Here is a 15,408-nt window from a genome sequence, read left to right on the forward strand (position 1 = left end):
AGTCAGGGGAAGGAAGGCCTATTCTTGCATGAATTTTGTGCATCAGGCCTCTAGTACATTTGTATAAAAAGTGCCTTAGCTTAAGCTACCCAGTAGTTTGATAGTGGAAGTCATTTATGTTCATCAGCTTATGCAGCCTTTTCAAACTTCTTCCACTTGGAAAGGGACATAAACATTTGTCACACCCTCTTCATTTACCCTCACCAACTATAATTTCCAACTTCTAAACTCCAGAGTCCACCGAATTTTCATGGTATCTAGTATATCAATATAGATCTTAAGCGTTACACAAGGAACGTTAAGGCTCAATTCATTGGTAACACTTTTAAAACATAATCAATGACCAGGAGCTTGTTTATTCCCCAACTTTCCCACGGATCTTCAAACAAGTGACTTGTATTCAAACAAAGACAGGCTTTTAACACACCAGTTGTGAAAATATTCCTGAAGTGGATTTGAAATTCAGCATTGAATCTCTTGAGCTCACGTGATGATGATTTGTGGGAAGAAAGATGACTAACGGTGCATTATCAAGAGCAGCAACAGCTAGGGCTGATGTAATTGACACTCACACGTGTATTTCCGAAAACAGACGGCCTTTTATAAACCCGTAAAACTAGCAACCTTCTCCTTCTCACGCCCAGCTCCCAGAGTCTGCTCTTTGACCCAGTTCATTGACTGATCATTGCTTTCGAGAAAACCAACCCTTGTTCACGTGTTTAGGGTGAGATGTAAATGCCAGAACAAAACATTCTCTCTCCGCTCTAGTTACGTAGCTGCTTCAGATAGAGGCACCAACAGAGCCCACCCAGATGTTAAAACAACAACACTGTTCGTTCTTGTTGGAAAACACCAGCTACCCTAGGCAACCCCATCCCCTACTCCCCCCTCTTCATTTGTGGGGAATCTGTCCTACATGGCAACTAGCTTCGCAACCAAAATTCTAAGAAATGGGAAACATCCCATTTCTCATCAGAGCTACTTTATTTTTACTTTGTTGCCTTACTCTCTCAAATTTATTAGCCCATTATGACCTCCATGCAAATGAATACTGACCCGTGAACCTGAGATCTAAAGAGATTTAGGAAGAAGGATAGTATATAACAGTGCCTCTTCTTCCTATATGCTTATAATGGTAGATTACAAATCTGAATAGGCATTATAAAAATTGATGCTGGCTGAAACCGGTTTGGCTCAGTGTATAGAGCGCTGGTCTGCGGACTGAAAGATCCCAAGTTCAATTCCAGTCAAAAGCATGTACATTGGTTGCGGGCACATCCCCAGTGGGGGGTGTGCAGGAGGCAGCTGGTGGATGATTCTCTCTCATCGATGTTTCTAGCTCTCTATCCCTCTCCCTTAAAAAAAAAAAAAAAAATATATATATATATATATATATATATATATATGTATACACATATATATACATATATATATATATATATATATATATATATATTTAAAAATAAAAAATAAAAATAGATATTGTTGAGTAGTTGGTACAAAGGGTCATGTGGGTGATATTCGAGTTTAAGGGAGAGTAGCAATGAATTGCTCCTTCTCTTCAGAGGTCAGAACGAGGCAAAAAATAGAGTCAGATGCATGCAGGCCAGAACATCAGCTTTATAATCCAGAAAGGCTGGATTGGACAACATAGCTTATCCTGGAGCAAATGTAGGCTTCCCACGACCTCCTCTGACTACTGGCTCAGCCAGGCAAGCTAAGCCTGCCTTTGGAATCCTGCCTTTCAGAGGCAGGAGCGGTGAATACACGCTATTGTCGGCAGGCAGATCCCAGAGACAGACCACATGGCCTGTGTTAAAGGGAGGGACACACAGTCAGAGAAGCTCGGACAAACATCAGACTTTCCCTGCCTTCCCAATCTGAATGGGAAGAGGAGAGAGATAGCTAAAGTGTTCCTTTCATCTTCTTTCTCCCTTCCCCCTTTAAGGAAAGGTGGGATTGGGGTAACTATACCCCCTCAAGAGAAAGAACTAAACGCTATTAAGAGCAGAGAGAAGAGGAAGATCCCCTGGAAGTGGAAACACCTAGGGAGGACAGCAGTGTGATGCTCACTTGCTCTGAGGTCTGGATTTAAAGTCAAAAACTCTGGTTAGGGAGAAAAGGAGGCAAGAAAAAGCAGTCTCAATCCAGGTTGGGAAGGACCTTGTTCCAAGCTAGGGAATTTGTACACTATGTGGTCAGGAATTGAAAGACAGTCAAGGTTTGTGAGCAGGGGAAGAGCATAATTGTAGTGATGCTTTTGAAGATTAAGTGGGCAGCAGCATTCAGAATCTATTATCTGGGGACAGCTTGGGAGCAGGAGATCAGTTAGAGGCTCCTGTGTGAAGCCAAAGGAACGTTCATTAGTGTCATCACCGTGGGCCTGGGAGAAAAATGATGTTGGTGTGAGGCTTGAGAGTGTACAACGGTCTTGTCACATTCACTCCCTTGTTTGATACGGCCGCTGTGGGAAGTAGCTTAATAATAAACACAGTAAGACAGTGTGCACAATAAATGTTCACTGAACTAGTACTAGGAAGACTGAAGGATTTGGTGACCACAACAGGCAGGGAGAAAAGTCGGGACTCAGAGATGATGCACCACCTCCAAGATCTAGAATAATCCATTCATTCATCAAACACTGACTAAGCCCCTGCTCTAGTCCCAGGAACTGTTCCAGATGCCGGGCTACAGCAATGAGGTTGACAAAGACCTTAGGGAGCTTCTATACTTGTGAGGAGAGAACATCAACAGATATATAAAGAAATGTAAAATATCAAAGGGGAAAGGATAACAACCAGGGGAAGAGACTAGCAGTTCAGGGTGGTGTTTTATGGGAAATGCCTACACCCAGGCCAGTTTGGCTCAATGGTTGAGCATCAAACTATGAACCAGGTAGTCATGGTTCAATTCCTGGTCAGGGCATATGCCCTGGTTGTGGGCTCCATCCTCACATGCAGGAGGCAGCCGATCAATGACTGTTTCTCATCACTGACGTTTCTATTTCTCTCCCTCCCTCTATTAAATCAATAAAAATATATATATTTAAAAATAAGAAAAGAAAGTGCCATCAGAGAAGTCGTCTATTTGGAGGTGATTTCTGAGCAGAGTCCAGAGGGAGAAAGGGAGTGATCCATACCGAGTTCTAGAAGGAGAGTGTCTGGGGCAGAAAGAGTGGGAAGGGGAAGTGGGCACCTGACTAGTGTGTGCAGGGCCCACACAGAGGTCCATGTGGGTGCAGCAGAGTCCATAGGGGTGAGGAATAGGAATGAATCCAGAGGGCCAGCCAAAGGCCAAACCCTGAAGGGTAGCTATATGAAAGCTCCTGTGTGGAGGTACCATTTGCAGAAAAGAAAGTGTAGACATACGGGGACCAGAGAGAAGGCACTATAGGAGACCAGGTGAGAGGTGATGGTGGCTGGGACTAATATGACATTGTTAGAGAAGTCAAAAAACACCCATATTCCCAAAATGTGGCAAGATAAAGGTTATAGAACATATTATTGTATTTGCTGTGGAGTGGAAGGAAAAGAGAAGAATTAAGGATGTGTCTCAGGTTCTTGCTCTGAGCACCTGGGCAAATAGCTGGGCCTTTACTGAGGAGGAATAGTGGGCCAAGGAATCCAGAGTTTTGTGTAGCCCACCCTCTCTGATAAGCCTTCTGATCATTCCAGGGGAGATGTGGCAAATGACGTGATTCTGGGGGGGGGGGGGGGGGAAATACCGTTGGAGACACAAGTTTGAGATCGCTTTCCCCTCAGCAAAAATAGAGAAGCCTAGAGGGAGGAGTTGTCATGGATGCTTAGGAACTGAGACAGCTTATTGTCATGGGAGCCAAGGAAAGGGAAGATTCATGAAGAAGACAGCAGGTGGCCATGCCAAAGAGGGATCAAGGTCAAGGAAGGTAAAAGTGGAGGGAAGGTCATCAAATATAGTGACCAAATGGTTCCTGGATGACCTTTGGTAGGACATGTTAGGAGAAGGCAGGGGACAACACACCAGCAAAGGGTTAGAGGGCTCAGGTTGGAGAGAGAAAGTGAAGGCAGAGAAGGACTTCCTAGCCTTCATTCCTAAGCCTGTTCTAGTTTCATGTCCAGCATCTGTCTTTTGTATTCAACCTTCACTTGACCCTATTTTCCTGGCTTTCTGTCCACTCTCTCTTGTTCCCATTGTCTACTGTCCCCATATGATGGCATCTCTGCTAACCAGAAAACTATGAATTAAACTATCAAGTAGACTCCATCAGATCAGGAAATAGGTCAAAGGCTACCTTGTAAAATGAACAGAATCCTTGAAGGATACTTTCAACCTGGAAGAATCATCACCTATCTGTTAACAGTGGTTACCCCTGAGCCCTGGCCAGTAGAAAGTTGTGATGGGGAGAATGTTTGATCATTTTTACTATTGACACCATCTTATTGTTTGAGGTGATTGTTGTTGTTGCTATTGTTTTACAGCAAAAGTGTGTTTTTTCAAATAGTAAATATTTTAGTTTAAAAAAATGACAAACTTTCTATTCTTCTCATTTACAGAGGGGTCATTTGGCTCAGCCCTTCTATATTTCATCTCCTTTTCTTTGTTTTCTCCTGTCAGTCTTTGGCAGCCAGAGCGAACACAATGGAAATGTTGGCAAACTCTCGAGTCAGACATTTGTTCTCTTTAATGTATGGCCATATCTAAATAATTGTCTCCTATATTAATTGATATTGAGCTTTTATCTTAATTGCATCTTTGTCTACCCAAAAGCCACTTATGCAAATTAAAACAATGACTCCACTCAATAAACTAGGAGTAATAACCCCAGTCATTATAAAAGTAAGTGAAGCTAATCAAAGCTCCATTTTCATAATTTTCTTTTTAGAGACCAATAGCTGAAACAAGTGGAAACAAGAAGGGAATAATTGGCCACTTATTCCAATAACCACTACTTGTAATAATAATAAACAGCACAAATAGAAAACAAATTAAGCCCTGTGCCCCTGAGCCAATTCTTCACCAAGTCATGACAAATGGACCTACTACTAGAATTTTTTTCTTCTGTCACTGGCTCATTCAGGCACTATTTGTCTTCCCTGGACCATGTCAACAGCCTCCCAAGTCTACTCTTGTTCCTCTTAAATATATCTTCCACATTGATGATTGGAATGAATTCTCTAATACAAAAGCCAAGCCATTATCTTACTTAAAACTCTTCAGTGCCCTAGAGGCACCACAGAATGTTTAAGCTCTTTATCATAGCAGGTGTGATCCTTGGTTTCCTGGATCCTACCTGTACATCTTTTGCACTCAGACTTATAGTTTCACCTTAACTGGGGGTGATGGTGAGGAGCTCAAATCACTGACAGACACCACTTTCCCCTTTGAGAAGATTAGTGCACAGGGGCAGGTTTTCCTAGTTTTAACATTTGGTGGAAGCAATTGGTGCCTGACTTCCTTCTCTCGCAGAAGGCTTTTAGGATCCTTATGCAAATATGTCCATTTCCCACCAAAGCTCTGCAAACTGAGAAGCCTTTGTTAAATCATGGGATTTTTTTTTTAAGAGTAAGTTAATTGTATACCATGTTCCAAGGTTAAGTCATACTTAAATTCTTATATTTACACCAGAGGCCTGGTGCACAAATTCAGAACAAGGGGGTAAGGGTCCCTGACCTGCACCCTCTTCAATCCAGGAGCTCTCAGAGAATGTCCTACTGATGGGTTAGGCCCATTCCCCATGGTTCTCTGCTCTTTATGGGGCCTGCCTGCTCCATACCACAGCAATAGGCAAGTCAGCCCTGCTGAGTGCTGCCTACAGGCCCACTTGCCTGCTCGCAGGTCACCATGGCTGTGGCCAAGCAGGCCCTGCTGTCTGCTGCATGGTCACCCTTGACTCTGGGGCCAACGATGGTCCTGGGAGCCTGTGGGCATGGCTTGGCACCACCACCCTTGCCACCAGGGGAAGCAATAGTCCCAAGAGGTTGCAGGCTTGGTGCCCATTTCTAGGACCCAGGCTGCTTGGTGCCACCCCCCCCCCCCCCAGCCGCTTGGCACCTGCATATGCAAATTAGCCTGCCATCTTTGTTGGGTTAATTTGCATGCTCACTCCTGATTGGCTGGTGGGTGTTGTGGAAGCACAGTCAATTTGCATATTTCTCTTTTATTAATATAGATGCTTTAATATGATGTCCTTTGTTCACCTCTAAATATAAACTTCCACCATCCCAGGCTCCTATTACATGCATATAATTGGGCTTGTATAAAACTCAACTCACTGTAAATATAAACACACATATATCTTCAATCTTCATATTTCTGATTAGGAGATTATTTTTCTGGCAACATCCTCTAATAACACTATTGCTGTTTTATAGGTGGTCTAACTGGTCATTTCCTGGGATCAATAGCCCTAAAATTAGATACTTTCTGATTTTAGCCAGAATCTAAATGAAAGCGCCTTCTCAATTAACTCTTTATTAATTTCTTCTAGGCTTCTAAAAAAAAGAACAGAGAAGCTAATAATTAGATACTTGTCAGAGAGCTTTTTCAAGAGCTGCTGATAGAGCTTCAGGACCTACAGGCCTCAATCACACGAACACACAGGACCATCTAAGATCTACAGGGCTTGGGATCTAGTGACTCAAACTTGTCCCCTTCAAGCCCTTTCACCATAGTAACTCTACTCTTGGGAGACCTTCCTCAGACATCTAGAAAATAATGACTGCAGAAGTAGGAATTTTCATTGAAGAACAGAGGGGCCAAAACGTTAGAAAAAATGTTGAGCCCTTTGACAGCAGTAAAAATATCTGCAGAACCCACAGATACAGTCAACTACCAAGCTAGAGTCTTTGTATAGATCCTTAAATATGTTAGTTGGCCACATGCATGTCATACAAAAGTTGGCCACATGCATGTCATCAAGTCCAGCTTTTTGAGGTCATCCATTCTTAAAAGTCCAAGTTAAAGCAGGCAAAAAATGTATTCAAGGACATAGGCCACTCTAGAACCTCTGGGAGGTCTAAAGAGTCGTGCCCACATTACATAAAGAGTTCTGCACCCAAACTGGTTTGGCTCAGTGGATAGAATGTCGGCCTGAGGACTGAAAGGTCCTGGGTTGGATCCCGGTCAAAGGCATGAACTTTGGTTGCAGGCACAACCTCGGTTGGGTGTGTGTAGGAGGCAGCTGATCGATGTTTCTGACTCTCTCTCTCCCTTCCTCTCTGTAAAAAAATCAATAAAATATATATATATTTTAAAGACTTCTGCTGACTTAACTGGAAATTATTGGGACAGATCAATACAGCTTTGCACCAAATCAGCAGGACTCTTCATATGACACATATTGAGTTGGCAAAGATTGGGAGACATCCTGGAGAAATGTCTGAAAATATGTGTGCTACTCCTAGTGTCTCCTTCCTACTTCAGCCCTAGGGTACCTGTCCATCTCCTACATCTCAAGTCATCACACATTCCCTGTCTTCTCTATCAAAGTATCTTCTCAAGAAAGTACGTACGATCGATGTGTGAGACGATGACTTTATAAGACATATTTATTTGACCTTCTTCTGGTTCCTGGCACAGAGCTCCTAAGTGATGAGAATGTTAAGGGTGCCTTTTGGAAAGCACCTAAAGATGGGAGCTGGTTGCCAGGGGAACCAATTGGGAGATTAGAAGGTTGGAACTTGAGTCCAATTCCCTGACCTCTGGGGAGAGGGGAAGGGCTGGAGGTTGAATCAATATCCAATGGCCAGTGATTTAATCAATCATGCCTCTGTAATAAAGGCTCTATCCATAAAAAGACAAGTTTGAAGAGCTTCCAGGATGGGAAACAATACTCATCCGTATCCACCACCTGAACCCCAAACTCCACAGAGGTGGGGGCTCCTTTGTTCTGGACCTTGGCCTATGTATCCTTTCATCTGGCTGTGGATTCGAATCTTGTAATATCCTTTTAATAAACTGGTGACCTAGTGAGTGAACTGGTTTCCCAAATTCTGTGAGCTGCTCTAGAAATTAGTGGATCTCAAGGATGGAGTCATGGCAGCCTCTGATTTGCAGCCAGTGGGTCAAAAACACAGGTGACAGCTTGGACTTGAAATTGGCATCTGAAGTGGAGGGTAGTCTTGTAGTTCTGAGGCCTTAACCTGTGGAATTTGGTTCCAGCATTGGGAAGATAGTGTCAGGATTGAGTTGGATGATAGGACACTAGGCCGGAGTCTGAGAATTGCTTGGTGTGGGGAAAACACCCATACAGTGGAATTGGTATCCCAGAATCATAAAATGCTATTTGCACATAATGTCAGCAAATGTTCTCTCATTGGGTGGCTCTGGTTGTAAATAGGAGGTTTCTCCCTGTCAAAAGAATCAGTGACAATCAAGAGAATATGCTGGAAGCGAGGCTTCCTGGCATCACAAAGAACTGATCCTGCCTGAGTTGAGGTCAGTCAGCCACCAAACATCCAATCAGATCAAGATCTCCCATTAATACAATGACTATGGATGGACGGGGTAGTGCTTGGGGTCCTCCCACAGGGCACAAATGCCATCAAGACTAGAGAGCACTTTGGAATGTCAGCTACCTTTCCTACAGCATCCAGGACTTTTTCCAAAAATGTTCTTGTTCAAGGGAACATCTTTAAAAAAAAAACTGGTCTCTCTCTCTCTCTCTCTCTCTCTCTCTTTCTCTCTCTCTCTCTCTCTCTCATTCTCTTCTTCCTGACCTCTATCTTCTTTTTTCTTTTCTATTTATTTTTATTAAAAGAAAGCCATTAAAAGATTCGAAGTACTATTCATCTAGTCATTGTATGATTATTTATATTAACCGAAGATTGGAACCATCAAACCTTTATCAATAGGGAAGTCATAAACTATTGTATGTTCCCACAATTCCATACATTCAGCCTTGAAAAACAAAGAGATTCCCATGTGCCTATCTATGGATGCCAAGACAAACATTTATGTGCAAAAAGCAAGGTGCAAACTGCTAAGTCGTATGTCACTGTTCATCCATATATTCTTACATTTGCAAAAAGGAATATAGAAGAATAAACAGAAACAAAATTACCTGTCAGCAGCTGGCAACATTAATTACCTGGCAAACAGAATGATGGACACTAGGATAGAAGGAAGAGTGCTCTGGGTATGACTATGTCATTTTGACTTTAAAGTCACATAAATGATAAAAATATTCAAAAAGTAAAATTACATATAAAAATAATAATACTATTGTGTGTGCAGAAATTAAAAGGAGATATTTTACAGAAGCAACCCACAGATAAAAGTCCAAGCATTGTGGTGTATGGGGCTCTAAATAAAACCTCCAACCCTAGCTGTTTTGGCTCAATGGATAGAGTGGACTAAAGGGTCTAGGGTTTGATTCTGGTCAAGGGCACATGCCCAAGTTGTGGGCTCAATTCCCAGTAGAGGGCATTCAGGAGACAGCTGATCAAAGATTCTCTTTCATCATTGATGTTTCTACCTCTCTTTCCCTGTCCCTTTCTCTCTGAAATCAATAAAAAATAAAAATAAAACCTCCAAGTAAAGGAGCCTCCCAGAGCCTGCTCAGGCCTCTGCGTGGCTTTCCCAGTGTGGGTGTAGGTGAGAGTGGGGGACAATGATGGAAAGGAAAGGGTACGGATAAAGAAAGGGAGACAGTGTAGCTGAGGAAGAGACTGGCCAATAGGAAGTGACAAGAGTGCAGGGCAGAGGAGCCACACAGATGTGGTTGGGAGGCACAGCTTTCCCAACCACATCCTCCAGCAGTCTGTGACATCCCCTCTCTCAGTCTTGCCAGAACTCTCAGTACTTTTTTCCCACAGTTATAAGTACCTTACAGCATAGATAGACCTGGGTGCTAAGTGAAAGCATTGTGCTAAGTGAAAGAAGCCAGTCAGAGAAAGACAAGTGCCATATGATTTCATTCATATGTGAAACCTAAAGATCCAAATGAACAAGCAAAATAGAGATAGGCTCACAGATAAGAGAGAAGGCTGACAGCTGGGGGTGGAGGCAGAGGATTGAGGGATTGGGCAAAAAAGAAATAAAGGGGGAAAACTTATGGACAGGGACAACAGTGCGGTGATTGCTGGAGAGAGGGTGGTGAAGGGAAGGAAGGTATAGGACAGATAAATGGTGATGGATTGAGACTTGACTTGGGGTGGTGAACACACAATACAGTGTACAGATGATGTGCTGTGGAATTGTGCCCCCGAAATCTGTATAATTTTGTTAATCAGTGTCACCCCAATAAATTCAATAAAAAGAATTTTTTTAAAAAACAAGAAGTATCTGCTGAAACCAGTTTTACTCAGTGGATAGAGCATCGGCCTGGGGACTGAAGGGTCCCGGGTTCGATTCCGGTCAAGGGCATGTACCTTGGTTGTGTGCACATCCTCAGTGGGAGGTGTACAGGAGGCAGCTGGTCAATGTTACTCTCTCATCGATGTTTCTAACTCTCTATCCCTCTCCCTTCCTCTCTGTAAAAAATCAATAAAATACTGTATATATTTTTTTTTAAAAAAGAAGTATCTTTTCTAAATATTTAAGAGAGACCTTCTTTTCTACTAGCGCTTTTGCTTGTATGGCAGGATACTATGTAAGATACTAAATTGTGCCTTTGTTCTCCCCTGTGTCCCTCCTTTTAGTCCCCATTGGGGCACAGAAGTACTTGTGAGTTCAGGGCTTCAGGTAGCAGATGTGAAGGTAGAACAGGAAAGCTATCTGTTATCATTCACTGCCCTACCCCATGCCCCACCTGGGGTGCAAATGGCACATGGTTCCTAAGAATGAGAGAACCCATCTGTCATTCCCCTCAGAGAAGAGAAAACTCGTGCCAGGGATGGCCGTGTGGCTGAGACCCACTGTAGACAGCCAGCCCCACCCGGTGTGCACTGTGGACAAACCCAGAGACACTCCTACTCATTTTTTGGCAGCGCACAGGGTCCAGGAACTGTGACACACGCTGGGGAGAGAGAGAGCCCTGGGAAGAGTGAGGGTCTCCTTCTCTTTCCTTTTACCAACAGCCTATCATGATGGAAGTCTAAGGTTACTATTAAGTTGGTTTACAGATAATTTCCATGTAGGGTTTATTGCACATTTCAATTTGGGGGTTGAGACGCACCTCTGATTCTCACTCAATCTAATTAGACACATTTAGACCCCAAGGGGAATTATGGCTTGGTGCAGGGAATTACATAAATCTTATGAATATTCAAAAAGTAAAATGACTGTCCTACCCACACAGGATCCCTGTGCTGTGACCCAGGGGCGGTGGCATGTTGGTGGGACCCAGACACAGGTGAGCAAACAAAGATAGAGGCTCGGAAAGCTTGTCAGGGAGAGATGCGGGTCACCATTGCATCTTAATGCCAGGACTAAATGCCACAGAGGTCACACAAGTACACTTGCCTCTAGAACAGCCAACAAAGTTGTCTAACACTTTGTCCTGGAGGAAAATTTTTAAAAAAGGACAAGGTCAGGTTCTAGGGGAGGCTGGCTAACAATATAAAGGGATCCAATGAGAATGTCCTCTTGTCAGCGTCCCAGAAGGTCAGTAGCTCATCCTGGTTGCTACAGAAAGGAGACACGTTTTCTTTAAGGCAATCACCGTCCTGGAACCTAACCAGCTTCATAGAACAAAGTTCACCCTTGGAGCTGTGTGAACTGGTGGGTGAGATGATTACATTGGGATAAGCAGAGTGTATATATCTTATATGTCCAATTGGCCATAAGATTGTTATAGAAACCTTAAGGCAAAGGAGCAGTCCCTGCTTACCTAGACAAACTGGTTCTCCACCTTGCCCACCGTCCACCCAGCATTGCAACATCACACTCACCCGCTGGCCATGAGCTCCATGGGGGCTGGGGCAGTGTCTCTTTTCATGTTTCAACCCTCACATGCCCAACAAACAGGAAGGGAAAAGACAGATGGCTGCTACGTAGGAGCTCCATGGATGGCTAGATGGTGTGTGTGTTGGCTAGTGCCCCATTATTTGTGACCAACCCAAGTTCTGCTGAAACCTGTGCAATCTCAGAACAAACAGAAGGAACAGGGAATGGGTGGGGTCATGGCAGAGTTCTGTTTTGTCCTTTGATCTGACCTGTGAATGATGGAGCAAAGTCAGGGGTAGGGAACCTTTTTCCTGCCAAGGGCCATTTGGATATTTATAACGTCATTCGCTGGCTATACAAATATATCAACTTAAAAATTAGCCAGCTCTATTTGGCCAAACATTTAATTAAGTCACCCCTCAGGCCTTGGTAGGACTAGACCAAATGATATCACAGGCCTTATATGGTCCTCAGGCCTGATGTTCCCCACCCCTGATCTAAGTAGCTGTGGTAACATTCCCCACCCAACCCCTGTGCCCCTCACACCTGGAGAGGGAGGTTATCAAGCATATTGGATGCTGTGTGCAACATGTGGCACCAGGATGTTCTCAAAAGTAGTGCTATTCAAGGGTCAGGGCAGATGATAGATTGTATTGTGGGCTTAGGGACCAGAGATAAAATCCCTTTTACTGAGGATTTAAAGTGTTAATTTTTTAAAAATAAATCATTCTAAATAAATAAAAAGTGTTAAGTAATTAGTGATAGTTCAGGGATAGAGTCCAGGAAGGAATCAGGGTGCTATTTGGGACACCAAAGTTGAAGCCCAATAGGATGGGCCAATGTATGGAGGCTGTCTCTTAGGGCACATGGCAACTGATGACTCATTGGGTATCCAGCTGCAAGCAGCAAGACTGATGTCAGCTTCCACCCCCTGGAAAGGACTGGGGTCCTAATTCGCATTTTGGGGTCCTATACCAACTTTCCTTTATGTTCATTCTCTCCCTCCAACCCATTGGCACTTAACCATGCTCAAGTCTCTTTCTTATTATCCTACTAGAGGCCCGATGCATGAAATTTGTGTAAGGGGCTCAGCCCTCACAGTCCCCACTGCCTCGCAGCTCTACCCTCTGCCCACTGGTCATTCCAGAAGGTTGTTCCACAGTCCAGTCTAATTAGCATATTAGCTCCTTATTATATAGGAGGATATAATAAAAGCCTAATATGCAAATTGTCCCCTCCATCGGGAGTCCAACTGGGAGTTTGGCCAGGGGGCAGGGCCAGCTCGACAATTGCCTGAGGCCTCTTTCCCTGGCCAGCCTTGCCCTGATTGCCCCCTACCTCAATCAGTGGTGGGGCCGGCCAGCCAACCATGGAAAGGGAGGCCCCGGCTGGCAGCTGGCAAATATAGAAATCCCACCCGTGCATGAATTTTGTGCACTGAGTCTCAAATAAGGAAACAAACCGGTCAACGGAGAAGCAAACACGCTCCCCTTCTTACAACTGGCATCTGTACAAATGCCCCCCAGTCACTTCCTTCTCTCTTGTGGGTACTCCCAGCTGGATGTTTCTTTCTGCATTCATGCTGGCTGTCACTGAGGACAGTCATGATGCCATGCTGCTGACTCTAGAGGACACGTTTCAGTTTGTATCCTAAGGCCCTCTGCAGCAGCCTCAGCATTGACCTTCTGCCTTGTCCTGTTTCTTCCTACTTCCTGCCTCTCCTTCATGGCCTCCTCCTCCTCCAACCAGAATGTTGGTGCTCTTTCTGGTTTTCTAGGTGCTCTTCTCTCGTGCTATACCCCCTCTCAAGGAATGTCACCCATCCTTTTGCTCAACATCCAGATGCAAATGACTCTCAGACCTATACCTGACTCCAGATGGTTCTCCAAATCAGCAGACCCAAATACATATCCTGTTTCCTGAACACCTCCTCTTGGCCATCGACAAGCTGAGTGTGTCAGTTTGACTCCGTCAATCTGAGGGCCAAAAGGATCCATAGTAAAATGTGTTGTAAATGAAAGGTTGACTTGAGAATCACATATTAATGGATTTCAAAACTGCAAAAATTGTTTAAGGAAAATATGAGGCTTGATTAAAAAAAAAAAGTACAGCTGACTATAGCAGGGATAGAAAATAGTAAAAAGTATCATTTCTTAGAATTGGTGAAAAATCAAACATTGAATAAAAGTTTCTATATGTAAAACTTGACATGGTAAATTTGCCATGGCAACAAGAGCAGACCTAAAAGAAAATTTAGCATGGGAAAAGCTGTACAAATTGACCAAGATGGAGAAAAGTAAGTGGAAAAATCCAGCCTTCATTATAAAGTCCACACAAGAAAGATTTTTTTTTCCTGATGAATAATGTTGATAAAATAAAAATAAAGCAAGAACAATTGGAAACAGTTTAAATATGCCATATAGAAAATAGATCAAGAAATTAAATTGGCTTAATGGAGTTCACCCCAGAATAAATATTTGTGACAAAAGTTACCATTGTTGATATCATCTTTACAGTAATGTTTATATTCAAGAAAAAAAAAATCCCAGCTGGGCCAAAACCCAGAGTGGAACACAAGTAGGTTACAGTTGTGAGTATGCAAAACACAGAGTTTATTCTTTTATAATTATTTATTAGTTACTAGAGGCCCAGTGTAGGAAAATTCATGCAAGAGTAGGCCTTCCTTCCCCTGGCTGCCGGCACCGGCTTCAGTCTGGGACCTGAGACCCGAGCTTCCCTCCTCCAGCTTACCAGCAGGCACTTGGGACCCGGGCTGGCTTCCCTCCAACCCAGCTTCATCAGGAAGGCTGTCTGGTCTAATTAGCATATTACCCTTTTATTATTATAGATTGCACTATTTCCCATATGAACAACTGTAAACCTACTTTTGCCCCACCCTGCATATAAGAGCTCAAAATGATGAAGTCAAAATGTTCTGCATTGCCCATGGGCACTTCTTACCCCATAGTTTCCACACTGGATTCCCTTTCCATTCCCCACCTACAACCCAAACCATTGGCTTCTCTTGTGTTTCCTCTCCCTTCCTTACCACCTTTCCCCCACCACCACATCTGATCACATCCTGACTTTTCTAGCTCCTAAATACATTCTATTTCCATCCCATGTAACTCCTGCCATGGAGGCCATAATCTAGGTCAGTGGTTGGCAAACTCATAAGTCAACAAAGTGGTAAACCGAGGCTCTCAAGCTGCAGTTTGCAGACCACTGATCTAGGCAAACATCCTCTTACCTGTTTCCTTTGATTATCTCAAACCACTTCACACACTGCCAAGGAATATCGTTTTGAATAGCCAACTGACCATACATTCCTCATGGGTTCTTTGTGGTGTCCACATCTCCGGCTGCAGCCCCACGGCCACTATTTTATGCCTCTCTCTGTGTCTTGACTCACTATCTTCTCTCTGGTTCAAAGGCATTGCACATATTCTACCCCAAATCCTGCTGCCTTCACCCAGACCCCTAGAAACCCGTGCTAGGGAATTCTTACTCATCCTTTGAGACTTATACTACAATCATCTAGTTTTCCTGTTTGCCTCTCCCACCCAATTATAACATTCTCAGGGCAGGATCGTGCCTTATTCA

This window comes from Pipistrellus kuhlii, unplaced genomic scaffold (assembly GCF_014108245.1).
Source record: "Pipistrellus kuhlii isolate mPipKuh1 unplaced genomic scaffold, mPipKuh1.p scaffold_m20_p_1, whole genome shotgun sequence".
NCBI lineage: Eukaryota > Metazoa > Chordata > Mammalia > Chiroptera > Vespertilionidae > Pipistrellus > Pipistrellus kuhlii.